Source organism: Eretmochelys imbricata, chromosome 15 (assembly GCF_965152235.1).
Source record: "Eretmochelys imbricata isolate rEreImb1 chromosome 15, rEreImb1.hap1, whole genome shotgun sequence".
Classification (NCBI taxonomy): domain Eukaryota; kingdom Metazoa; phylum Chordata; order Testudines; family Cheloniidae; genus Eretmochelys; species Eretmochelys imbricata.
In genome coordinates, this window is record NC_135586.1 from 935,832 (window position 1) to 962,369 (window position 26,538).

Below are 26,538 nucleotides of genomic sequence, written 5' to 3' on the forward strand. Positions count from 1 at the left end.
TGCAGCTACCAGAGCAGGCAGACAAGTTATCCCACAACACCCTGCAAATGTGAGCTGTGACAGGGCAAGCCCAGACGGCTATAGAAAAGTAGTGGGAGATAGATATATTAGCTCCAGGCTAAACAAATCCCTGGTACCAGGATAAGTGAAATGGCAGCTGCTCCAGGGCAGTTAAGACACCTGGGGCCAATTATGAACTTTCCAGAAGGCAGGGAGAAGGCTAGGTTGATTGGGACACCTGAAGCCAATCAGGGGCTGGCTGAAACTAGTTAAAAGCTTCCCAGTCGGTCAGGTGGGTGTGCATGTCAGGAGCTGTGGGAGGAAGTTGCGCTGTTGGAGAGGCTGAGCAGTACACACCATATCAGGCACAAGGAAGGAGGCCCTGAGGTAAGGGTGAAGTGGAGCTTGAGGAAGTGAGGGCTGCTGTGGAGGAAGTAGCCCAGGGAATTGTACATGTCATGTTGCTAAAAGGTCAGCTACCATAGCTGATACTATTAGGGTCCCTGGGCTGGAGCCCGGAGTAGAGGGTGGGCCTGGGCTCCCCCCCACCTTTGCCCCCTGATTAATCACTGAGACTGGGAGACAACAGAGACTGTGCAAGGAAGGATAACTTCTCCTCAGCTCCGTCGCTGGCTTATGATGAAAATGGCTCAGTAGACTGTGACCCTTGTCGCTAGAGAGAGAAGGGTTACGTGGAGGGTCACAATGAGCCTCTGAGGCCAGCGAAATCCGCCAAGAAATGCGGGACCCATGGAGGCAAGGACAGAGCTTTGTCACAGAGCGCACAGAAAGTTGTGGTGCTGTGGACCCTGGGATAGATGCCCAGATAGCTGCATTGTTTGTCATAGCCAGATGCAGAGCCAGTGCTGATGGGGGGCATGACAACACAGCAATGTGGTCACCCTGTTGCGGGTTAGGCTACTATGGGTTAATTTAGCCCCTGATTGTTTACTCCATGCTTGGCATGCAGTGAAGGCATTGATAGCCTAACAGAACAGAGGAGTCATGTCTTACCCTAACCTACCAACAAGACTCAAGGTATGCTATGGGTACCCGCATAGCCCCACAATATGCCAACATTTTTATGGCTGACTTAGAACAACGCTTCCTCAGCTCTCATCCCCTAACGCCCCTACTCTACTTACACTACATTGATGACATCTTCATCATCTAGACCCATGGAAAAGAAGCCCTTGAGGAATTCCACCATGATTTCAACAATTTCCATCCCACCATCAACCTCAGCCTGGACCAATCCACACAAGCGATCCATTTCCTGGTCACATAAACACCACCCTATACCGGAAACCTACTGACCGCTATACTTACCTACATGCCTCCAGCTTCCATCAAGGACACACCACACGATTCATTGTCTACAGCCAAGCTCTAAGATACAACCGCATTTGCTCCAATCCCTCAGACAGAGACAAACACCTACAAGATCTCTATCATGCATTCTTAAAACTACAATACCCACCTGCTGAAGTGAAAAACAGATTGACAGAGCCAGAAGAGTACCCAGAAGTCACCTACTACAGGACAAGCCCAATAAAGAAAATAACAGAACGCCACTAGCTGTCACCCTCAGCCCCCAACGAAAACCCCTCCAACGCATCATCAAGGATTTACAACCTATCCTGAAGGACGACCCATCACTCTCACAGATCTTGGGAGACAGGCCAGTCCTCACTTACAGAGAGCCCCCCAACCTGAAGCAAATACTCACCAGCAACCACACACCACACAACAAAAACACTAACCCAGGAACTTATCCTTGCAACAAAGCCTGATGCCAGCTCTGTCCACATATCTATTTAAGTGACACCATCATAGGACCTAATCACATCACCCACGCCATCAGAGTCTCGTTCATCTGCACATCTACCAGTGTGATATATGCCATCATATGCCAGCAATGCCCCTCTGCCATGTACATTGGCCAAACCAGACAGTCTCTACATCAAAGAATAAATGGATACAAATCTGGCATTAGGAAGCATAACATTCAAAAACGAGTAGGAGAACACTTCAACCTCCCTGGTCACTCAGTAACAGATGTAAAAGTGGCAATTTTGCAACAGAAAAGCTTCAAAACAGACCCCAATGAGAAACTGCTGAACTGGAATTAATTTGCAAACTAGATACCATTAACTTGGGCTTGAATGGAGACTGGGAGTGGCTGGGTCATTACACAAATTGAATCTATTTCAATCTATTTCCCCATGTTAAGTATCCTCACACCTTCTTGTCAACTGTCTGAAATGGGCCATCTTGATTATCACTACAAGATTATCCTGCTGATAATAGCTCATCTTAATTAATTAGCCTCTTAGAGTTGGTATGGCAACTTCCACCTTTTCATGTTTTCTGCATGTATATATATCTTCTTACTATATGTTCCATTCTATGCATCTGATGAAGTGGGCTGTAGCCCACAAAAGGTTATGCTCAAATAAATTTGTTAGTCTCTAAGGTGCCACAAGTACTCCTGTTCTTTTTGTTAAACCCCTTTCACTTTTGCTGGAACATGCTCATGTCCCATCACCATTTTCCATCACATAGTCAGGAAGCACCAGTAATTCACCTGTGCTTGATATATGGTTCAGCAATAAAGGAGCCTTGGGTTCAGTGATATACAGGGTTTTCACTCTGCAGCAGGAGAGCTGGAGTAATTTGTATAGTGGGGGGTTGAGAGCCATTGAACCAAACTGTAAACCATGAATATAATGGAAACCATTTCAAGCCAGTGGGTGGAGCAACACCCCCAGCACTGCTAATTCCAGCACCTATACTCTGCGACGATACTGATAGCCTGAAAAGGTGTCCACAATCTCAGCAACAGGGGGTTGTACTGCGCACACAATGTATACACATACAGGTCAAATCTGGGGTGGCAGGTGTGTTTTCAAGTAACGCTGAAGGAAAGCATCTTCTAGCTCAGGGGTGGGCAAATTTTTTGGCCTGAGGGCCACATCTCGGTAAGAAAATTGTATGGGGGCCATGAATGCTCATGAAATTGGGGGTTGGGGTGCAGGGGGGCAGGTGAGGGCTCCGGCTGGGGGGTGGGGCTAGAAATGAGGAGTTCAGGATGCGGGAGGGGGCTCCGGACTGGGGCAGGGGGTGGGTGCAGGGGTGTGTGTGAGGACACCATCAGGGGGTGTGGGCTGTGGGGTAGAGCTGGGGAGGAAGGGTTGGGGTGCAGGAGGGTGCTCCGTGGGACTGAGGAGTTCGGAGGGCAGGAAGGGGATCAGGCCTGGGACATGGGGTTGGGGAATCAGGGGTGCAGGCTCTGAGCAGTGCTTTCCTCAAGCAGCTCCCAGAAGCAGCGGTATATCCCTCCTCCAGCTTTTATGCAGAGGCATAACCAGGCAGCTCTGCGTGCTGCCCTGTCCGCAGGCACTGCCCTGCAGCTTCCATTGGCTGTGGTTCCTGGCCAATGTGAGCTGCGGGGGAAGCACTTGGGGCAGGGGTATGTGCGGAGCCCCGTGGCTGCCCCTATGCATAGGAGCTGGAGGGGGCACATGCTGCTGCTTCCTGGAGCTGCGCAGAGTGGGGCAAGCTCCTGACCCTGCTCCCCGGTGGGAGCTCAAGGTCTGGATTAAAACGTCTGGAGGGTCAGATGCAGCCCCTGGGCCGTAGTTTACCCACCCCTGGTCTATGTACTGATTTCCAATCCTGGGCTGCTCTTGGAAAAAGGTCCTAATTTCAGTCCTGGCAAACGGCACCTTCAGCTCTTGCAAGGTGCATTTGTCCCAGGTCTCAACTTTCTGACTCTGACCCGCCGACATCTTGGTTCCTCTACAGCTCAGCTTTGGGCACCGAGGCAGGAGGCAGCCCAGCTTCCACCGCTTGTGATTGGTGCCAGGGCTCCACGTAGATAAATGACTGACACGCCTGACCCTGCAGAACATGACAGGGGGTTAGTCCAAATGCTGGTGTTCAGAACTGCCCTGGGTTCAATCCTCAGTCCACGACTGTGTCTGTGTTTAATCGCAGGAGCCCTTCTGTAGCTCAGGAAGCAACTTAAGGAACTCTTCTTGTTTCCCCTCCCTCTGGGGCTCAGGTTCCAGCAGCCACTGGCTGCCGGGTGGAGCAAAGGTCCGGGAGGGAGGAGAGAGAAGCACCAATAAGAGTGCATGTGGGCAACATTTATGCTGGCTCTTCTTGCCTGTCTGTCAAACCACTGATTTGAACCCGCCTATTTGTGACACTCCCAGAGCTGGGGAAGCCACGTGAAGTTCTCAGAGCTGGGGACTAGGGAGAACAGGATGTGATGTGATAGTCTGCAAATAATAATGCAAAGTGCACACAATTAGAGAGACGAGGAGGGGAAATACCACCACCACCACCGTACTGAACCAAAAACCCACCCTCAGCGTGAACTCGTTCCCAGGCTCGTTGGCCTGTTTCTCGGGGCTCTGTTGCGGTAGCCCTGGCGTTTGCGTCTTTCCCTTGGTGAGTTCCATAGCTGGGAATGAAGTTGATTAGCCCACTCTGACTTTAATCCAAAGGGAAAGGCCTCTGTAGCGCATTCCCCATTTAACTGTCCTCCTGCATAGGGGTCTGGACTGGTCAGCCAAGTCACAGAAAACAGGAAAGAAACAATGTGGTTTTTGGTGACTTTAGCGGCTCCAGCACTGAGCAAGTGGCTCTAAATAACAGCTGAGCGTCAGATAACACAGGTGAGAAGCCAGAGACTGTGGTCACCGGAGTAGAGGTTGATGAAACAAGCTGAGACTCAAGTGCGTCCCATCCATCCCATCTCAGCATTTCCCAGGCTAGGCGCCCCAGGGCACCGTGCTGCAGCCATTCATCCTGGGGTGCTCAGGGAAGACATGGAAGGAGTCCCGGGTGGCTACTTGCTAGAATCCTTCCCCCCGATTTTACCCCTTTTGTCCCAAAGTGAGGATAAGGAATCGTACACTGATGTACGCAGTCTGAATGAACTCTCCAGTGACGTCTAATGGTGAGCTGTGGAAAAAGACTTCAGAAGCTGATCTCGTTTGGATGGACACACCCACCCTGCCTAGGTGCTCAGCATGATGGGATTGCTTGCCCAAATGATCACTTGTGGCTGGTGTTGGATCCCCAGTCTCCTTGTTATTGGGGCAGGAGTGGAAAAGGGTTGTTATCCTTTTTGTGTGAACTAAGGGCAGCAGAACTGTATCTGGCATACCCAGTGGAGGGACTCACCCTCAACTGAATGGCACTGACTAGGCAGGGTACATGGGTTCCAAAGCCACATAAGCTAAGAGAGGGTGGGGATAAGTACTTGTACCTGGTGGTGTGAGTCTTGTTTAAGGGTCCTGGACATCATTTGATCCTTTCTTTCTCCGTGGCATGATAACATTTTGTCTATGCATACTTGTGTTATTTGTTTATATTCATCCTTTATAATTTGACTGAGTTTTCACTCTGCCGTGGTGTGTGTGGTTATTTTTAGGAAAAGTCACGAGCCCCATGAATTTTTATTTATTGCCCATGGCAAAATCTTAGCCTTATTCATAATAAATAGAGTCCTAGACATGGAAAAGTGTATGAGTGCTTAGCTCTTACTAAGCAAAATCCCACATTCTTTTAGAAACCGGATTTGCCTATAACCTCTGGTTTTGTTGGAAGCCTTTCTGCAGGCTGTGTCTGCCTTCTGGACTCAAAATATCTGAGCAGTTGAGAAGCGCCCCCCCCACGCCCCCACCCGCAGAATAGTGCTTCTTTTCCAGTGTGTAGATCTCAGAGCCCTTTTTTGTCACTGGAATTCAGTGACACCAGCCCTGTGGAACTGTGGCAATAGTTCTCTGCCTGTATGACAATGTATTAATACTGTGAGCAAAAGCTTTTGTGTAGCAATAAACTTTGGGCTAAGTGTGTTAGATGCTCCTTGAGCTAGTTATACTTAGTCCACCAACATGTAAGTGAGTCGCATACACACTATGGAAACCAAAAGAAAGTGTAAAATTACCCCAATTTAGACTACCTCTAAACCTGCTGATTCTCCCCTCTAGCGCTGGGCCTTTGCACGGGTCTAAAACCAGTAATATTTTTGTCTTTGTCTTTTTTCAGGAATCAGTGTTGTTTCCACACAAAATTGCCACTGACCAGCAGTCCATGGTGCTGGTGAAAAGGCTTTTGGCCATCTCTGTCTCCTGAATAACGTACCTAAGAGGGCTCTTCCCAGAGAGCTCATATGGAACTCGCTACTGAGATGGTAATGTTTTCAATGCATGCTACTATGTTTCTATGCATTATCTTTGCCCAGTACAGATTAGTCCAGTGCTGTTCACATATTTGACAAGTTCAGTCTTTTGTAGGAACATTGCTGACCGTGGCCCAAATCCTCAGCGCGCGGTATGGAGGTGCCAGATTTCTATTGAAATCAGTGGGAATTAGGCACCTAAATATCTTTCAGGATGTGAGCCTATGGGCCTTATCCAGCAGCCCTGTTACAGGAAAAGCTCCTATGGCAGGAAGACAACTTAGAGCTAGTGGCAACCATCAGCTGTTTCTCTCAATGTTTGTTTTGTTTTCCAGTTGCATTCATTACTCAGCAATTTCATCAGTATTGCCAATCCCAAGCATTCCAAAACCATGTCTCAGGCTCCCCCAAAATCGCGAGACTGGCTTAAAAATCATTAGATTTTTAAAAATAAAAGTAGCTACCCACAGTGCACCACTCTATAAATCGATGCTAGCCACGGTATTGAGGATGCACAACGCCGACTTAATGCACTTAGTAGGGACATAGACAACCGACTGTATAAAATCGATTTCTAAAAATCGACTTCTATGAAATTGACCGAATTTTGTAGTGTAGACATACCCTTAGAGCTAGTGGCAACCATCAGCTGTTTCTCTCAATGTTTGTTTTGTTTTCCAGTTGCATTCATTACTCAGCAATTTCATCAATATTGCCAATCCCAAGCATTCCAAAACCATGTGTCAGGCTCCCGCAAAATCACGAGACTGGCTTAAAAATCATAGATTTTTAGAAATAATAAATGTTAGGGTTTTTTTTATTGTTGCCTTCTGTTTTTTCAGCCATAGGGGTCAGATTTTCAAGCTTTTCTCCATAATCTGGAGATTCTGTAAATGAAAACTGAGATTCTCACATAATCACGTGGCTTCAGAGATGAGGCTTTAAGAAAAACACAAGGTATTGTGAGACTTGTGGCAAGGTCACACCATATGATGAAACTTTGATTCATCTGCATCTTTATATTAAGTTAGGATCTGAAGGTGGGGAGAGGGAGTGACTCCATATTTTCCAGCTCTATAGATTTATCATCCTTGATTTATGCTTGAAATGGGGTACAGTTCATTTCCGTGTTCTCGTAGAGTTGTATCTTGAAATCTGGTCACTTGTTCATTATGGCCTGCTGAGGACGGAAGAGGAAATTCCAGATTTGACATTTGATTTTTCCATCCGAAAGGTCATCAGTCTTTCTGATCAGATTTCAGATCTTCAAGTGCCTTTCTGCGCAAGAATCTTGACATTTGACCCACTCATTCCTTAGAGAGCTGCAGGATTGGGCCCCAAGGCATTAATTCACCTTTGTGGTTGGCCTATCAGCATTGGCTTCAACTTTAGGAGTTTTCTGCTTGCGGATCCTAACTCCTAAACTTGGAGGACGAAAGGGCCACAGGAGCCCGGTGGGGAAACGTCACAGGGTTAGCTTATTTTGAGCACAGTTGTTTAGCTTATTTGTGTGTTAGTGAACACTAGAGTGCAGAACTAGAGGGTGCTGTTGGGAAGTGCCAGAATAAGATGAGAATGGGGATTGAGGGGAAAGGAAGTTGCTGGCATTTCTAAATGAAGCCACACTCCATAAATCCGTAACCCCAGTACTTTTTCCTGGAAGAGTTCAGTGTATTTCAGCAAAGGTCTTTGGCATTGTAAACTACAGCAGTGAGCCTGTGTCAGCCCACCTGGGATGCTGTTAAAACCATTCTTCCAGCTCAGGAAGTGTTTCCAGATAAAATACTTCATACGCTGATGACTGACTTGATTTCAGTGTTTGCCCAGTGGCTCCAGATATGCTTTGTAACTAGATGCTAACTTTTGTTTTGCAGATCTCAGTCTAAAAATCCTTCGGGAAGATAAGAGCTGCCTGGGGTCACTGCAGATAGTCAAGTGGTAAGTGAATAACAGTGAAACTTAGGGCTTGCCTAAACGAACAATTAGACCACGACAAGCTGGGATATAAATCTATCCTGGACTAGTCTGCTGCACTCCAATGTCTGTGTGCACCCTGCTGGTACCCATTGACGGTTTGCTGGAGTGCTTCCAACTAGTCTTCTTTGAAATGGGACGAGCTCAAGGTGCATTAAAGACCTGTTAACCCACGTCAGCAGGGTGCACTCAGGCAGTTAGACTGCAGCAAGCTTGCGTGGGGTTGATTTAATCTCAGTTTTACGCAGTCTAACTGTTCGTGTAGACAAGTCCTATGATAAGTTTATGCTGAACAGCAATATGGCATTGTACCACAGGCGTTTACTTCCTAAATTTGAAATCCTTCAGGGCCAATAATACTGGATTTGCCAAAGCAGTGCCCACTGATTTATTATAAAAGCTGTGTGTGCTTGGCACCGTATATAATGAAGGCATGGTCCCTCGCCAACGAGCTTCCAATGTAAATGTGATCTCATTGACCTCAATAAGAGCGGGATCAGGCCCTCAATTGAACAAACAAAGCAGGTAAGGGAGGAATGAGGCTCACTCTAAACAAAGTTGTGAGGTTACTTGTTTCCATAGGTTACATATTTGGTATTTCTAGTTTTTAAAGTGATTTTATATGCTTGATTGATTTTTAACTAATATGTGCCGTTTTTTCTCTTCAGTGGAAGTTGTGTCTGTTTCTGGGGGCATAACTAGGCCCTTAGCTTTCTAGAGTTCTAGTTAATAAATGCATTTCAGAAACAGAGAGAGAAAGGTGGGTGAGGTAATATCTTGTGTTGGACCAACTTCTGTTGGTGAGAGAGACAAGCTTTCAAGCGTATACAGAGCTCTATCTTCAGGTTTCAGAAACATGGCATTACTCCTTCCTATCTGCAGAGGGAGTTGTTATAGGGAGCGTAGCACTTCTGTAAAAAGAAAAGGAGGACTTGTGGCACCTTAGAGACTAACACATTTATTTGAGCATAGGCTTTCGTGAGCTACAGCTCACTTCAGCACTTCTGTGTTGCTTAAATACTGTAAGAGCCCAATCCTGCAAATACTTATGGCTCAGCTATCTGCTGTGTCCTGTAAACACCAGGCTCAGATGAGGAGGCTGCAGAGGAGCCATATGTAGTTCTCCAGTCCTGGGGCCAGTTCTGCACTGTCTCAGGATAGTTTAGAGCAGCCTAAAATCATGATTGTAGCAGCACTCCAGCCATGCCTCCTTCCTCATAGCTATGCCAAAGGAACACCCAGCTGGCTGGATCCATCAGCACAAAGAGGCCAGAATGGGGCCAACGATCTGGCCATTACTACACAGTCTAGGGTTTACTATTTTGAGTAGTCCCAGGACGCCTGGTAAGAAGTGTTCACAGGACCAGAGCCTTAGTGTATAAACTGTGCACACATATGGAGGGGAGAAGAGACCCTTAATTGCTGAGTGACCTGAAGAGGGCGTTACAAGCTAAAAATGCTGTCAGCTCCGTACTGCTTAATGTTTGTAAATGTGCACTCTAAACTCCATCTAATAAGTGATGCTGCTAGACTGGCATGACTAATTACTAACATTTCTTTCCTGGCAGGATTCAGGGCTGTTTTGATGCTTTGGAAAAGAACTATGTAAGTTTTTGTTTGATATTTTGGTAATATTATCTTTCTTCACTAACAATGGGCAAAATTCCGCTCCAGTTTTCCTTGTGCATTCCTGCAGGGAGCATCTCTGCTATATATTCGCCAGTGATCCCAGTGGAAACTGTACATACAGAACAAGTACACAATAGAGATCTGTGCCACAGGGAAGGAAGGAAAGCTGCTCTGTGTGTTTGTGACGTGGACTCTTACTCCTTTGTAACATGCCGTAGCGTAGTAACCATTATTAGTGTCTAGACCTGCTTGTTGTGAATGGTTTCCACACTAATTTGCAGGCTGCAGGGTTCTCCCCTGCATTCTCTGTTCTACATTCACATCTTTTAATGGATGGATGCGGATTCTGTCAGTCAAAGCAAATCTCTCTCCCTGCCTTTGTTCTTTCCCATATTCTTCTCTGCTCCCTCTTTCCTTCACCCCTTCTTTTACCGTCTCCTTGCCTTTCTTTCCTCTTTTCCTTTTTCTTCATTTTGTTGTCATCTCTGTTTTCCATATAGAGGTCAGGTCTACACCTCAGACTTATATTGGTGTAACTACATTGCTCAGGGGTGTGAAAAATCCATACCCCCGAGCAACATCGTTATACTAACCAACCACCCCCCACCCCATGTAGACAGACAGCGCTATGCTGAAAGAAAAGCTTCTCCTATTCATAGAGCTACTGCCTCTCACAGAGGTGGATTAGCTCTGCCAACGGAAGACCTAAGAGCGTCTTCACTTAAGCACTACGGCGGCGTGCGGCTGTGCTAACGCAACGTTTTTAAGTGTAGACCTGCCCTGAGTTTAGATTTCCTTTCCTTTTTGTATTCTTTCAAATACAAGGCTTGAGTACCTGGTTTCAGAATAAATGCACATTTTTAAGTAATCCCAGCCCTCACTTACGCAATCTGAGGAAAATCTGACCTGTAAATACAAAGTGCTGATTGCTCTCTGTGTATCAGCATTGTTCATCAGACTGTCATCTATATCTGAAAAAAGAAAAGGAGTACTTGTGGCACCTTAGAGACTAACCAATTTATTTGAGCATAAGCTTTCGTGAGCTACAGCTCACTTCATCGGATGCTACAGCTCACTTCATCGGATGCATACTGTGGAAAGTGTAGAAGATCTTTTTATATACACACAAAGCATGAAAAAATACCTCCTCCCACCCCACTCTCCTGCTAGTAATAGCTTATCTAAAGTGACCACTCTCCTTACAATGTGTATGATAATCAAGTTGGGCCATTTCCAGCACAAATCCAGGTTTTCTCACCCCCCCCCCCAAACCCACTCTCCTGCTGGTAATAGCTTATCTAAAGTGATCACTCTCCTTACAATGTGTATGATAATAGAGGTGGCTCATTTCCAGCACAAATCCAGGGTTTAACAAGAACGTCTGGGGGGGGGGGGGGCGTGTAGGAAAAAACAAGGGGAAATAGGTTACCTTGCATAATGACTTAGCCACTCCCAGTCTCTATTCAAGCCTAAGTTAATTGTATCCAATTTGCAAATGAATTCCAATTCAACAGTTTCTCGCTGGAGTCTGGATTTGAAGTTTTTTTGTTGTAATATAGCAACTTTCATGTCTGTAATCGCGTGACCAGAGAGATTGAAGTGTTCTCTGACTGGTTTATGAATGTTATAATTCTTGACATCTGATTTGTGTCCATTTATTCTTTTACGTAGAGACTGTCCAGTTTGACCAATGTACATGGCAGAGGGGCATCGCTGGCACATGATGGCATAGATCACATTGGTGGATGTGCAGGTGAACGAGCCTCTGATAGTGTGGCTGATGTGATTAGGCCCTGTGATGGTGTCCCCTGAATAGATATGTGGGCACAGTTGGCAACCCATAGGGTTTGCCGACATTGATAGCAGATATCGGAGGGGTAGCCATGTTTGTCTGTGTCCACAAAGACACTCCACGTATCTGAAGAAGTGGGGTTTTTACCCACGAAAGCTTATGCCCAAAGAAATCTGTTAGTCTTTAAGGTGCCACCACGCTCCTCGTTGGTTCAGTAGCAGATGTCTCTCTAGAATGACATGATTAGCTGAGCTTTCAGTAGCCAGTCAATCATTAATGGGCTTGATTCAGTGCCCAGGGAAGTCGACGGGACGTTTGTGTTTTTTCCTTGTGCGCCAGGGTGGTAGCACTTTCCCATAGCTGTCATAGGCGCTGACTCCGTGGGTGCTCTGGGGCTGGAGCACCCATGGGGAAAAATGGGTGGGTGCTTTGCACCCACTGGCAGCTCCCCGCCCCCACCAGCCCCAGCCCCAGCTCACCTCCGCCTCCTCCCCTGAGCATGCCGCGTGCCGCTTTTTCCCCCTTGCTCCCAGCACTTAGGCCGCGAAACAGCCGGGAGGGAGTGGGGAGGAGGGGGGACTCGGCGCACTCGGGGAAGAGGCAGGGATTTGGGGAAGGGATCCAATAGGGGCAGGGCGGGGGCGGAGTTGGGGCATGGACTTTGGGGAAGGGGTTGGAATGGGGGCGGGGAAAGGGTGGAGTCAGGGCGGGGGGGGGGGGGGGCGCGAGCTCCCACCAGCGCCTGGGAAAGTTGGCACCTATGATAGCTGTACCACCTCACTGAATGAAATAAACAAAATCTCCAACACCATGCTAGGTGCATGGGTAACGCTACCTAACTTAGAGAGAACCTGGATTTGTGCAGGAAATGGCCCACCTTGATTATCATGCACATTGTGTAGAGAGTTGTCACTTTGGATGGGCTATTACCAGCAGGAGAGTGAGTTTGTGTGGGGGGGGGCGGAGGGTGAGAAAACCTGGATTTGTGCTGGAAATGGCTCAACTTGATGATCACTTTAGATAAGCTATTACCAGCAGGACAGTGGGGTGGGAGGAGGTATTGTTTCATGATCTGTGTGTGTATATAAAGTCTGCTGCAGTTTCCACGGTATGCATCCGATGAAGTGAGCTGTAGCTCACGAAAGCTCATGCTCAAATAAATTGGTTAGTCTCTAAGGTGCCACAAGTACTCCTTTTCTTTTTGCGAATACAGACTAACACGGCTATTACTCTGAAAGCTACCTAACTTCAAAGGCTTCACGGCTTCACTCCTGCTGAATATGCCTGGTATGTGAGCAAAACCCACGGCTACAATTGTCCTAGTGTACTAAAAGCTTCATGGTATTGTGGTGTCTTTTCAGTCCCAGCTTAGAACGACAGCGGAATGTTGTTGCAAAGGGGATGCAGGAATGGAGCATCAGCTGCAAAGCGGATGAGATGTTACGTAATATAATAAAAAGAGATTTTTACAAAAAAAGAATGATTAGATTTTTTTTTTCCTGTGGAAGATGACAATGCAGCCTGTTACTTATCCTTTTGAGTCTTTTCCAGTTCACTGGCAATGGGAGGGCTCTGAGTATAGCAATGATTTGTACATGTATAGTGCTTTCCACCTGAGGATCTCAAAGTACTTTGCAAACTTAAATAAGTTAAACTTCCCAGCCCACATGTGGTGGGGGAAGCAAGTATCACAATTTGCAGATGGAATAAATGAGGCCCAGAAAATATGTGATTTGTCTATGATTGTCACACAACAGTCCATGCCAGAGTAGGGAATACAGCTTAGAACTTCCATGTGACCTTTGTGTCTAAGAGCTTATGTACATGGGAAAGTTATACCAGCATAAGGGAAGGTGTTAATATAAACCAATGTAGTTATACTGCTATAACACCTTGTGTTTAATATCAGAGGGCTGCCTTTGCTTTAGCTTTTGTTGGAAGGATTTTAAACTAAACCAAATCAAGCCACTCTTATTCTGGAATAACTGGGCATATAGGAGTGTATATTGGTATAACGATATTGGCTCCATTATGCCAGTGTAAGTATACTGGTATAACTGGCAAAACTTTCCTGTGTGGACGAGCCCAGAGGCAGAGAGGAACATCCAAAAGTTACTTAGCTTTCAATTTCAGCAGTGTAGTTCTTTTGGGTGCAAAAAGCAAAAAGACAATTCTGGCTACAACAGAAATCTGTAGGGATCTGATCCCACGCCCAAGTTTAAAATAAAACTCCTTCCACTGTGGCAGACAATTGGAATAAGACTTTTCCTCCCAAACGTTCGTATCAAGCAGATCATAAGCCTCTGGCTGTGCTAGCACATAGCAGACTTCGTCTTCGAAGCACATTTGCAAACAATTAATTAAAGCTCCCAACCCTATTGCGAGGGAGGTATTATTTTACAGATGAATAAACAGGAACAGAGAGGTAAGTGTGGGAGCCATAAAAGTACTTAGGTGCCTAAATCCTGTTTTTAGGCATAATTGTTATCCAGAAAAGTCCGACATGACTGCAGTTTAACCCTGTTGGCGACTAAAGTCACTTTGCACCTAAGTTTTTGCAGTAAAAGTTTCCTGGGTGCCTACATTTCTGCCTCTGAGCAACCACACTTGCTGCCTCATTCCAGGCACCTAGCTCCTGCCTAAGCCCCAGAGTGATCCAGGCACCAGGGACCGATAGGTGTTTGGCCACCTGAGTTGCACGGAGGGCCTAATCCAGTAGGCGTGCTTGGAGGCCACCTGGCTCCACACAAAAGAACTGGAAAGAGGAAGTCATTCTAGCTCTTTCTCTGTCCCAATTCATATTAAATTAAAGTGGAACAGTTTCAATAGGGGATTGAGGGATGCCCCCCACATCAGCATCTTCCATAGCCTAATGGTGGCAAATCCCTGTTCAAATCTTTTCTCCCACTCTGGCAGAGGAGGGACTTGAAGGGGGTGTCTTCTATAGCCTGACTGAGTACCCTAACTCCTGGGCTGAAGATTACGAAGGGGGGCTGCCTCTTTCCCCCCACTCATGGCTGTTTTGTATGGAGTTAAGCAGCTGCTGATGGACCCCACACACAACTTGGTTGGGCGGCAGAATGCTTCTCTTCTCCACATTCATGAATCACAAGCAGAGCGAGGTGCCTCTTTGAAACCTGTACTTAGATGCCCAACTCAGAGAGGGATGGGACTCAGCACACACCCCTTTTGTCTGCATCCCCTATTGGCTAACTTAGGTGGTTTGTATGGGAGCCTAGGCGCCTGCCTCAAGTTTGGTGGATCTCAGTGCTGTTCCTGTGATTTTCTAGGCACGCAGAAATTAGGTGCTGTGACATTCAGTATTGCAGTCCCTGGGTCCCCTTGTGATCATGGCCTAAGTGACTTTCTCTAGACCATAGAGGGAATTTGTGTTCAAGCCAGAACCAAAATGTTCCTGGTTGCCAGGCCTGTGCTCAGGGCCACCAGGCCACACTGTAAATTCCACCCTATTCAAATTATGACCTAATACTTGGTGATGGTGTTTAGATGGTTTTGTTTATCGTTCACGATTTTGGTTTGTAAAGAACAAATAGGCCGCCATGTTGGACAGCCTTTTTATTCCCTTCAGGAAAAAAAGGCGGAAAATCTAGTGGCTAGTTGCTAGACAATGAAAGGATTATCTAGGCTGGAAAAGAGCGGGAAGGCGTTGCTTCTCCTTTTGCTCTTACCTTGGAAAGAAGGGAAGCGGTCAAACACCAGTTATCCGCCTAGATAACAGCTCACCTCGGAAGGGAAAATATGTAGATTATTGTTCGGGTTTATTATTTGAAGGGAAGCATCCATCCATCCACAGGGTTTTACCTCGAGTGGTTAGGGCTCTCACCCGCAGACAGGGCATCGCAAAGGGGTTAGGGTGGAAGTTAGTTAGGCCTCTCACCTGAATCATTGTTGTTCATCGCCATTCTCTGCTGCGGTAGCTGTTCCAGTGGTGATCGTGGTCCGGAGAGTCGTCATCATCTATCGAGTCCCGGTCTCAGCAGCAGCTTCTGGACAGGGTAGAGAGAGCAGTTATCACTCGTCCCGTGGTAATTCCTATGTGAAAGAGTGCATGCCTTCCTCTCATTCCTTTGTTCATCCCATTCCTTTTTCCCCTAGTTAATAAAAGTTCGGTTGTTTCAGTGGTGGTTTTCTGTAATTATTTTATATAAGCTCTGATAGATGGGCTATACTGAGGGAATCTTGGGAGACTTCTGTTGGCTCCCCACAGGTTTCTGAAAGTAGGGTCCTGAAATAAATGACAAAATAATTTTCTCTAGACCGTAGAGGGAATTCGTGTCCAAGCCAGAACCAAAATGTTCCTGGATGCCAGGCCTGTGCCCAGGGCCACCAGGCCACACTTCCCTAACATCTTTTTTCACAACAACCCTTTCATTGTAAAAGGGTGTCACAAATGTTCACATGGTGTGAAAATACAGCTGGTGTAAAATACAAAAATAAATGTCTCCTATCCTGTTACAGGAGAGCCACGGGGATCTGGTTACCAGAATGACAGCCAGTGCCTGTCACAATCAGATATCTGCAGTTAAACTTTCCACCCACTGATTTCTTAAGCTCTGTTTTCTCTCGGGTATTTGAGGCGATTCCTGTACAATACAAGCCTGACATTGCAGGACAAGTACCATTCTTGTCAGTTAACACAGGCCCAACTGAAGTCAAAGAACAGGTTAGGCTTGTTAAGCTTATAAATGCACACTAAACCCAGAGGAATCAGACATTCCAGAACGAACCTTAACATTGGGGAACCTGTTACAAGCAGCCTGCTGGAGAGCAAAATATTTCCATTTCTGAAAGCTGGATTGTTGGCAGGTCCAATACACTTTTTTAACCAGACACTCGATTCTACTGTATTTGTGGAATTTCAACAAGTACTGTTGCAACTGGTGGGGTGAGGAGGAAGAAGAGAGATCTGAGGGTGATGACTGGGTGCTGGTGGATGCTGCAGATAAAAACGTTGGATTGCTGTTGGCATTCACAGAGCATCTCCATGGGGTTTGGCGCTTCTGGGGCGGAGAAAAGAGCACTGACTGGTGGGGCTGCATCGTAATGCAGGTTTGGGACGATGAGCAGTGGCTGCAGAACTTTCGCATGCACAAGGCCATATTCCTGGATCTGTGTGCCGAGCTCATCCCAGCGCATGAACACCAAAAGAGAGCTGCAAGGACAGTGGAAAAGCAAGTGGCGATCACACCTTGGAAGCTTGCAACACCAGATTGCTAAGAGTCAGTGAGCAGTCAGTCCAGAAAATCCACAGTGAGGGCCAGTCTCATCCAAGTGTGCAATGCCATTAAGTATCTCCTGCTCCACAGTACACAACAGCTGTTAGAAGAGCCAACCATGGAGCTGTATAGCTAAGGAAGGCCTAAAAAGAGCATTTAACAGTCAGCTATAGTAGTGTTGTGTGATACTTTTATGAATTAGTGAGCCTGGTGTGTAAAGATCTTAAATATGTCAAGGTTACTGACTCCCATAATCAACTTTGTAATGTCTCATTTATGCTTAGTATAAACTAATAAATATTCTCAGAGTTTCCAAAAATATAATTTTATTGTGTGCAAAGAGACAGGAAACAAAGTGCAAATATACAAGTTAAAAACAGTTTAGCAGTACTGTAAAAATATGACTAAGGCTACGATTTTATCACGGAGGTCGCAGAAGTCACAGACTTCCGAAGACCTCCATGACTTTACCTGCTGGCGGCTGGAAGCTACAGGGTACCCCTGCCACCCAAGGCAGTGGGGCGGACCCGGAAGCTCCCAGCCACTGTAGGCAGCAGGAGGGACCCCGCAGCTTCTTGCCGCTGCAGGTGCCAGAGGGAAGGGGGAACTCCACAGCTCCTGGCTGGCCCCTGCAGTTCCTGGCCTCTGGTGGTGGGGGACCCCACAGCTCAGGGCTGAGAGGGAGGGAGAACCTGGAGCTCCAAGCCCTCATGGTGCTGGGGGACCCCGGAACTCCCTGCCAGGCCCCCGCAGCTGCTCAGTGGCTCCCCATTTTGTGATGGATCTTTTTAGTAAAAGTCAGGGACAGGTCAAGGGCAATAAAGAAAAATTCACCGAAGCCGGTGACCTGTCCCTGACTTTTACTAAAAAGATCCATGACAAAATCTTAGCCTTAAGTATGACCCATGCTTATAAAAATTATAAATATGGAAACAATAAACCTACAGGATGGCATATTAAATACATATAACAGTGTTTCATTCCTGCTACAAAACATGTAGGACAAAGTGTGTGGTGGCTAATGCTGTGGCTATCACAGGGTGGTGTAGTCATGGTTCTCTTTGTTTTCCCCTGGCGTGGAGGGGTAGGGGGAAGAGTTCATGGCACATTGCCACATTGATGGGCATAGGGAGCAATGACCATGGAGTCTTCTCTGGATTGGAAAGGCTGCTGTGTCCATGGTCTTTGGGCATGTTGCTCAGTAATGTCCCTGAGCTGATCCAGATTGAACTTTGGGGTGGTAAACAAGGTCATTCCAGCAGATCTCATGTGCCTTGGTAAGTGACACGAGGCAAAAGACAGATGCAGAGAAGTTAAGTGACATGCCCAAAGTCACTCGGCCAATCAGTGTCAGGGTGAGACTAGAACTGAAAGGTTCTGGCTCCCAGGCCCTAACTCCAGACCACTAGACAATACTACCCATGAGAGCTGAGAAATACACTGTCTGCCTTCTACCCTTCAGCAAATTAAGAACCTGAGGTCACTTGAGTACTGGTCTGAAATTTGTTTTCCTCGGTGTACATGTCCTGTGTCCCCTCCATTGTATAGGCATAGGAAGGAGAGGATGGTGTAGGGTTAAATATCTGCATGATTTGTGTCAGGACATTAGGAAAAGCTGATGGTTTTATTAGCATTTGTAATGTTTCCATATTCAACATTTAATTATTAACATGCCAACATTTTCTTCCTGGAAAGTGTGGCTAGAGGAAACTCTTGGAAGGTTCAGTCCACTTCCCCTTCAAATAAGGCGACAGGTTGTTTGGAAAGCTGCAATCTTAGCAGCACTTTTGTCACATCGGTTAAATTATGGATTTTCAAACATGAATGATCAGTCTTTAATATTATTTGGCAAACACCATGTGCACAAGCGTAAAATAAGTTCAGGCCAACTGAGGCTGGGCTTCCTCCACTCCCATAACTTGAGAGGGTTATCCTATCAGAGGTCTAGTGAATGAATATGCAAGAATCCAAATGTGGTTAAGATTTTGAAGATTAAGCTAATATTTGGCAACTGCAACACGATTCTTTGCAGCAACTTCTGGTTGCTTCAGTTTCTCTGTCAGAGCCTGTTCCGGACACCACTGAAGGCCATGGAATGTCTGCTGTTAACTCAGTGGGTTTCAGAGGAGGCCCAGAGGGCATGGCCACACTGCAATTAAAAACCCATGGCTGGCCTGTGCTGCCAGCTGGCTCAGGCTAAGGGGGCTGTTTAACTGGAGAGTAGACATCTGTGCTTGGGCTGGAGCCCAGACTCTAGGTCCCTGAGAGGTGGGAGGGTCCCAGAGGTCGCAAACTCAAATGTCTACACCACAATTAAACCGCCCCTTAATCTGAGTCAGTTAGCATGGGCCAGCCAGAGGTGTCCAGTCTCAGTGTAGGCATACCCTGAATGTCCATTTTGATTCTTTTTCTTATCTGGTCATCTGTGTACTATGTGTTTGTCTTTCAATGGTGTTCTGAACTATTGAAGCTTCCCTTCAAATGCGTATGAATATTACGGGTAAATATATAGAATCATAGACTATCAGGGTTGGAAGGGACCTCAGGAGGTCATCTAGTCCAACCCCCTGCTCAAAGCAGGACCAATCCCCAATTTTTGGCCCAGATCCCTAAATGGCCCCCTCAAGGATTGAACTCACAACCCTGGGTTTAGCAGGCCAATGCTCAAACCACTGAGCTATCCCTCCATGTATGAGTTCTACTAATTTAATTGAATTGAATTTTATAAATGAATAGAATTCAAGCAATTCTACAAACAAACAAAAATACATTTGTTTACTTTGGTCTTTAATGCCTCATGATGTTGAAGCCATAGATCAAATCTAAGACATTATTGCATATCTAAGGAAAATCACCTTTCCACTGATATAGGACAACCCTTAAATCCTGACAGTCCAAGGTGAATCTATGTGCAGCCACTGGCCCCAGTTTGTCTGTCTATCTATCTATCTGTGACAAAACATTAAAAACAGCTCACAGACTGCTGAGGTCCACAGAAAAATTCCTTTCTAAGGGACTGATCCGAAGCCCACTGAAGTCATTGGGATCAGTGGGGTTAGGCTCAGACCCTTAGCGGAGAACTTCTTCAAACTATTGAACTTTGGAAAAAAAGGCTTTTATCAAAAGGGATCTTTCTTCTGAGATGATTCATAGGTGGATGGAAATTATTCAGGACTGAATGTAACCATTGAGATTATCAAGATGTCACAAGTCAAACCAGGGGAAGAGAGCCCTGGTTTCAGTAGCACAGTTAGGTTTTTGACAGATATATACCACTAATCTCCTAGACTCCAACTGAGCATTAAAAACACTCCTGGCTTGGCTGGTGATGAGGCACAAAAGCAGCATTTTCATTTCAAGAAATGTGACAAGCTCTAAGAGGAGGCTTGAAATACCGGACCTTCCCCAGGAATGCAACTACTTGAGGTCAGTCTCTTTCTGTCTCTGTGTCTCTCATGTGAGTTACAGTATGATGTTCTGTTTCTTGAAAGGAATGAAGTTTTCCAAAGTTTCTGCTTTGTCTCAAAGTCCGACGGAAGCTCCCAAATGACAACGCTGGTGCTGTTTAAAAGACAAGCCTCATTTATTGTACGTTCCCTGAAGAGATCTGTTAATGTGCTTTTCCTTAACTCATACTATCTTTAGTTGTGGGCCACGTGACCTTCCTCCTTGCATGTAAACAAGGCAACTGTGTACTTGTCATCCCCTCTTTTTCAAAGGGAAACAATGGAGTGTTTGCAGAACTCGGCTGGACTTGTGCTGGTTATGGTTAGGTCAGAGAACCTCGGGAGTAGGAACCGGATGTTAGGTATAAACAAATTGAAAATGTAGCCTATAAATGAGAAACTCAGGAGTTATAAAATGACTAAAGAAAAATTGCAGTGTAATCTCTAAAAGATTCTAACCCTGACATTAAATTACAAAGTAGTGAGAATTGGTCATCAAATTTTTTAAGCTGCTGAAACATAATGATAATAATTATAACAAATCGTTGCAGCCCAAGGCCTCACCATTTTTAACCTTTGCCCTACTTTTTCCTTTTTGGTCTTTATGTTAATGGTACATTCCTAAATAGGTTATAAAGGGTTAATAGATGTTCCAAGATGTTACAGTTTTTAGTAGTATGTTATTGATTGTTATAAGCACATTGGTAGAAGGTGCTGTGACCAGGTGCCTGGATGGGCCACACTGAGAATGCCATACTCAGGTCAGCCAGCAAGAAACATGGAAGGCAATCTCCCAAAACTGGTGGTTTATTCTGTAATTACAGTCACCAAACCAGTATCAAAAGAGCTTCTGTACTATCACATTCGTTAACAAGTAGCCAAACACAGTCTCCTTTAGGCATTCCAATCCTTAGCTCCTATCTAAGCAAAAAGGTCTAATGTAGTCAGAGGTTATTGAAAACCAAATTCACCATATGAGACATTCACTAATCCAAAGGATCACACACATATCCGCAGGTCCATATGTATAGCAGATCTTACCCAAATATCATGCTGTCAGCCAATCCTTAGTAAACTAAAGATTTATTAGTAAAATAAAAGAAGAGTGTTACTGAATGGTTAGGTTTCAGAGTAACAGCCGTTAGTCTGTATTCACAAAAAGAAAAGGAGTACTTGTGGCACCTTAGAGACTAACCAATTTATTTGAGCATGAGCTTTTGTGAGCTACAGCTCACTTCATCAGATGCATACTGTGGAAACTGCAGAAGACATTATATACACAGAGACCATGAAACAATACCTCCTCCCACCCCACTCTCCTGCTGGTAATAGCTTATCTAAAGTGATCACTCTCCTTACAATGTGTATGATAATCAAGTTGGGCCATTTCCAGCACAAATCCAGGTTTTCTCACCGTCCCCCCCCCCCCCCCCACAAACTCACTCTCCTGCTGGTAATAGCCCATCCAAAGTGACCAGTCTCTTTACAATGTGTATGATAATCAAGGTGGGCCATATCCAGCACAAATCCAGGTTTTCTCCCCCCCCCTTTTTTTTTTCCAAAAACCACACACACAAACTCACTCTCCTGCTGGTAATAGCTTATCGAAAGTGACCACCCTCCTTACAATGACAGGTTTCAGAGTAACAGCCGTGTTAGTCTGTATTCGCAAAAAGAAAAGGAGTACTTGTGGCACCTTAGAGACTAACCAATTTATTTGAGCATGAGCTTTCGTGAGCTACAGCTCACTTCATCGGATGCATACCGTGGAAACTGCAGCAGACTTTATATATACACAGAGAATATGAAACAATACCTCCTCCCACCCCACTGTCCTGCTGGTAATAGCTTATCTAAAGTAATCATCAGCTTAGGCCATTTCCAGCACAAATCCAGGTTTTCTCACCCTCCACCGCCCCCCCCCACAAATTCACTCTCCTGCTGGTGATAGCCCATCCAAAGTGACAACTCTTTAGACAAGTACTCCTTTTCTTCTAGTGGCACCTTAGAGACTAACCAATTTACCTGAGCACAAGCTTTCGTGAGCTACAGCTCACTTCATCAGATGCATATGCTTATGCTCAAATAAACTGGTTAGTCTCTAAGGTGCCACTAGTACTCCTTTTCTTGAAGGTAGAAAATAATCTTTACAAAAAGGCGGGGGTTTACTCTGTCTACGAATAGAAACAAAAATCTGTTTCAATGTAAGAGAGGAGGGAGAAAGATCCCCTGCAAGGAATGAGGTGTTAAAGATTGCATCCTGGTTACGGACAGCGCTGCAGCGCTTCTGGTGAAGACGCTCTATGCCGACAGGGGAGAAGCTGTCCTGCCGACATAGCATTGTGCGCACGTGCACTTATGTCGGAGTAACTTATGTTGCTCAGGGGGGTGGTTTATTCACACCCCTGAGTGACACAAGTTTTGCCAACATAGGCTGTAGTGTAGAAATAGCCTAACTGAGCTTTTTGGGGGAAATCTACTTTATTAGTCAGGAAAGGAAATGATTGGTAAGTGTAGATCCAGGTTTGCATTTGATGTGTTTTGCCTTGTAGCCATTTATTTCCATCACTCTCTCTTGTTTCTAGTACTTCTTTCTTGAATAAACCTTTCCCCATGTAGACAAGGCCTATGATTCTATTCTGGGAGGCAAGGGTTAATAAGCAAAGATCAAAATCAGCTGGAGTCCATTAACCTTCCAGGAGACCAGCCTGGTGGTTCTGAAAGGAGGAAGGAGAAATGAATTGCTTGGCTGGTGAGTCAAACAGCTCCTGTGATGGGGAAAGGGTCTTTGAAGCAACTACTTCATTTGTTCACTTTAATCCCAGAGGAAAGGGACTTTGGGATTTTGTAGCCTTAATCCTGAAGAAAGGATGAGTACAGGTTTCTCCTTCCCCCCACTCCAACCCATAAGGAAAGGAAAGGGGCAGGGAGGTTAAGTTGCCTGAACCTTTTCCTTAGAGGAAAGGTGATTTTGAAATTGCTTGTCTGGTCCTGGAAGAGGGAACTGTAGAAGTGTTTTCTACCAGCCTAAGAAGAACCTGTTTATTTTCTTTCCATAGGTTGCCTGGAATTCTTTTTGGCTGAAGGACTTTTTGGAAACGGGCTCACAGGACGACAGCCTGGTACGTGTCGTACGAGTACCTTTGGTGGGGATTTAATGGCTTGGGGACCAACACTGGTTTCAGTCAAGAGCCTTAACAAAGTTCTAATTCAGATCTGGTTTAACTGTCTGAAGGTCATTACTATCCGCTCTTTGTTCATCATTTATCATCCTCTGTGAAACGTGGGTCTCAAGTTTATATCTTGGATAGGTGTCTATATTACAAAACCAAACACAAATAACCCCTTCTTTAGAGTTCTACAGAGAAGGAAAGACTTGAACTAAGCTGTGGAAACAGAATTCCTCTTTCTACCTTGGAGGGGTTATGACTAAATAGGGCAAGTTAGGGGAAGGCTGTCAATTGACTAGGCAGGTTCCAAAGCTCTTGGTCCAGCACCTTCCACCAGCAAGCAGTTACTTCTAAACTTTGTATTTAGCAATTTATAGTTAACTTTATTTTATTTGTATCCATGTCTTGCAGATTGTTCAGAGGCAGAGATTTTGTTTAATATGCTGGGGAAATTGATAAAACCCCTAGCCTCTTCTCACAATAGCCATCACTTATTTGTAGAGCTGATTGTACTAGACACTTATACAAACATAAGACCCTCTATCCTGAAGCATTTATGTAAGATAGCAGGTAGAGACCAGAAAGCAATGAGCTGGTAACTGGTCAGCATGATGAGTAGTGGCTACAGCACACCAGCTGCCTGACTATTATTGAGGGGTTTTGTAGGCCTCATGGCAAAGGAGACTGTTTCAACTGGTTTGTAATGTGAGTGTGTGTGTGTCCAGTGATGGTGGAAAAGTTACGGAGACAGAACGATAGGACTGATGTTACATGTGGTTACAGTGGTTCTCAAACTTTTGTACTGGGGACCCCTTTCACATAGCAAGCTTCTGAGTGCAACCCCCTTCTATAAAAGAGTGTTAATTTATATTTTCCACCATTATAAATGCTGGAGGCAAAGCAGGTTTGGGGTGGAGGCTGACAGCGCCTGACTTTCCCATGTAATAACCTCGCGACCCCCAGTTTGAGAACCCCTGCTCTGTGCCATACATTAAAGTTGGGAGAGGAGAGCCCATCTTGCAAACCTGTAGTGACTCTTGCGCTAGGTTTCCCCCACTCAGGGATTTGGGGCGCTGGAGACCCAGCGGAGGAGACGTCACTCCTGACCCCAGGCGGGAGGGGAGCCCAGCGCTGCCCTTCGCGCTCAGCTCCCTGGCTCTTCGCAGGGGGGTTCCTGCGGCGCGAAGAATCCGCCAACCACGGACCCGGGCGTTTGCATCTCGCTGGCCGGAGCGAGCGGGGCGGCGGAAACGCTCCGGCACGCGGATCTCGGGGTCTCCACAGGCGGGGCCGGGGGCTCGCGCTCAGCGCGCTCAGCAGGCGCGGGGAAGGACGGACGCCCGCTCGAGCAGCTCCGCGGGCGCGGGACGCGAAGCTCCCGGCCCCGCAGAGGGCGCCGCGGCGAGCGAAGGCCCCGCCCGGCTCCTGAGGAGACCGGCCTCCGTCGCGCTCGGCGCCGGAGCCCCTGCTTTCCCCTCCCGTCACGAACGCCGCTCGCCGCAGCGGCTCCGCCGGGGGAGCGCGGGGCTGAGCGGCCGGCGCCTGACGCGCCGCTGCGCGGGACCGGGCCGGAGGCCGCCGGCCAGGGCGGGGAGAGCGCGGGGCGCAGACAGCGCGCGCGCGCCGCCGGCCCCGCCCCTCGCCCTGGCCGCGCGCGCCCGTGCCCGCGCGCTGTGCGGCCGCCATGTTGTTGTGGTTGTGAGGAGGCGCTGGCCGCGCAGAGGAGCCAGGCGACCCGGACCCGTCGCTCCCGCCTCAGGCAGGCGGCCGTGCCCCGGGGCGCTCCGCGCCATGCCCCGTCGCACGGTAAGGAGACACGCGGCTGGGACAGCGCGGGGCCTGCACCGCCTGGCGGCCACCGGGGCCGGGCCTGGCAGGGGAGGGAGCTTCCCGGGCTGTCAGCGGCGGCGCAGCGGGCTCCTCGCGGGGGCCGGGAGCTGCGGGCCAGGCTCGGGCCCTCGCTTCTTCGTCCGTCCCTCACGCCACCCCGCGGGGCCCTGGGCTCCCGCCCGTCCCCCTCTCGGGCGCGGAGTGCGAGTCAGGCTGCCGCTCGCCCCGGCACGGGCACGCCCCTCCCCGCGTCTCGGCTCGCACGGGCGGCTCGGGCTTGCTCTCCGCGCCGCGGGCAGAGCTGCCCCTCGGCTCCCGCCGCCCTCCGCTCCCGCCGCCGTCGCGGGGCGCGGGAGAGAGGCTGGCTCGGCCAGAGCCTTCTCCTCTGCCCCCGCGAGCCTCTTCTGAGGGAAGGTTGGCGGAGCGGGGAGGCACGGGCCGGCCGGCCGCATTCCTTCAGCAGCGGCCCTGGGGTCCCTTAAAACCCACCGGGGTTCTCCGCGCCTGGCTTTCCCCCTGCTCTGCAAGCTCCTCCGTCCTGTGTGCGCGCCTGCGCTGGGGTCGGAGGGCTTCTCCTTCCCCGGGCGCAGAGGTGGGTGGTGTCCAGGCTTCCTTCCCTCCCACGTGGCAGAGACACGCCTATGCCTCCTGCAGAGCAGAGTCTCTCCCAACCTTTCCAGGCTACTGTACCCCTTTCTGGAGGCTTTGTCTTACCTACCCCCAACTTTCACCTCACTTAAAAAACTACTTGCTTACAAAACCAGACCTAAAAATACAGACGTCTCACAGCACACTGTTACTAAGAAAAATTGCTTGCTTTGTCATTTAACCATATAATTATAAAATAAATTGGAATATTAATATTGTACCTACAGTTCAGTGTATGGTACACTGTAGAGCAGTCTAAACAAGTCATTTTATGAAATTTTAGTTTGTACTGACAATGCTAGTGCTTTTTATGCAGCCTGTTGTAAAACTAGGCAAATATCTAGATGAGTTGATGTACCCCCAGAAGACCTTTGCATACCACTAGGGGTACATGTATCCCTGGTTGAAAACCCCTGCTTTTGAGGGAGATTGGTGTGTGTCTCTTTATGCATTGGGCCTGTTTCTCCTCCCTTTGCTTCCCTACTGTACCACGGATCCAGGCTCAAGTGGGGGTTGCTCAGGTTTTTATTGCCTACTGTGTGTGGAGCCCTGACTGCCTCTCCCACTGTCCTGAACAGAGGTAACTGTTCCCATGTGTCAGGGGAATCTAAGCAGC

The 26,538-nt window shown here is 47.3% G+C and overlaps 2 protein-coding genes and 1 long non-coding RNA gene across 14 annotated transcripts in view; 2 read left to right on the forward strand and 1 right to left on the reverse strand.

The window, feature by feature from the left end:
- LOC144275667 (acyl-CoA dehydrogenase family member 11-like) overlaps positions 1-13,324 on the forward strand; it is a 55,301-nt gene extending 41,977 nt beyond the window's left edge. The window contains exons 14-17 of one of the 2 annotated variants that reach the window (XR_013348071.1): positions 6,064-6,208; positions 8,071-8,134; positions 9,739-9,775; positions 12,953-13,324. The gene's annotated coding sequence lies outside the window, so the exon portion shown is untranslated. Of the gene's footprint in view, positions 1-6,063; positions 6,209-8,070; positions 8,135-9,738; positions 9,776-12,952 lie in introns of those variants that run through there. The other variant, XR_013348073.1, reaches the window with a different exon arrangement.
- Positions 7,013-26,032, reverse strand: LOC144275670 (uncharacterized). Of its 2 annotated transcripts, none has more exons than XR_013348076.1 (3): positions 25,764-26,032; positions 15,490-15,598; positions 7,013-9,081 (listed from the first exon to the last, which is right to left on the reverse strand). It is a non-coding gene; the product is annotated as an uncharacterized LOC144275670 (long non-coding RNA). The 2 variants fall into 2 exon arrangements; XR_013348077.1 differs by lacking the exon at positions 7,013-9,081 and adding an exon at positions 15,309-15,335.
- MTMR3 (myotubularin related protein 3) overlaps positions 25,091-26,538 on the forward strand; it is a 233,500-nt gene continuing 232,052 nt past the window's right edge. For all 10 annotated transcript variants that reach the window (XR_013348063.1, XM_077835116.1, XM_077835112.1 and 7 more), the window contains exon 1: positions 25,091-25,250. The gene's annotated coding sequence lies outside the window, so the exon portion shown is untranslated. The remainder of the gene's footprint in view (positions 25,251-26,538) is intronic.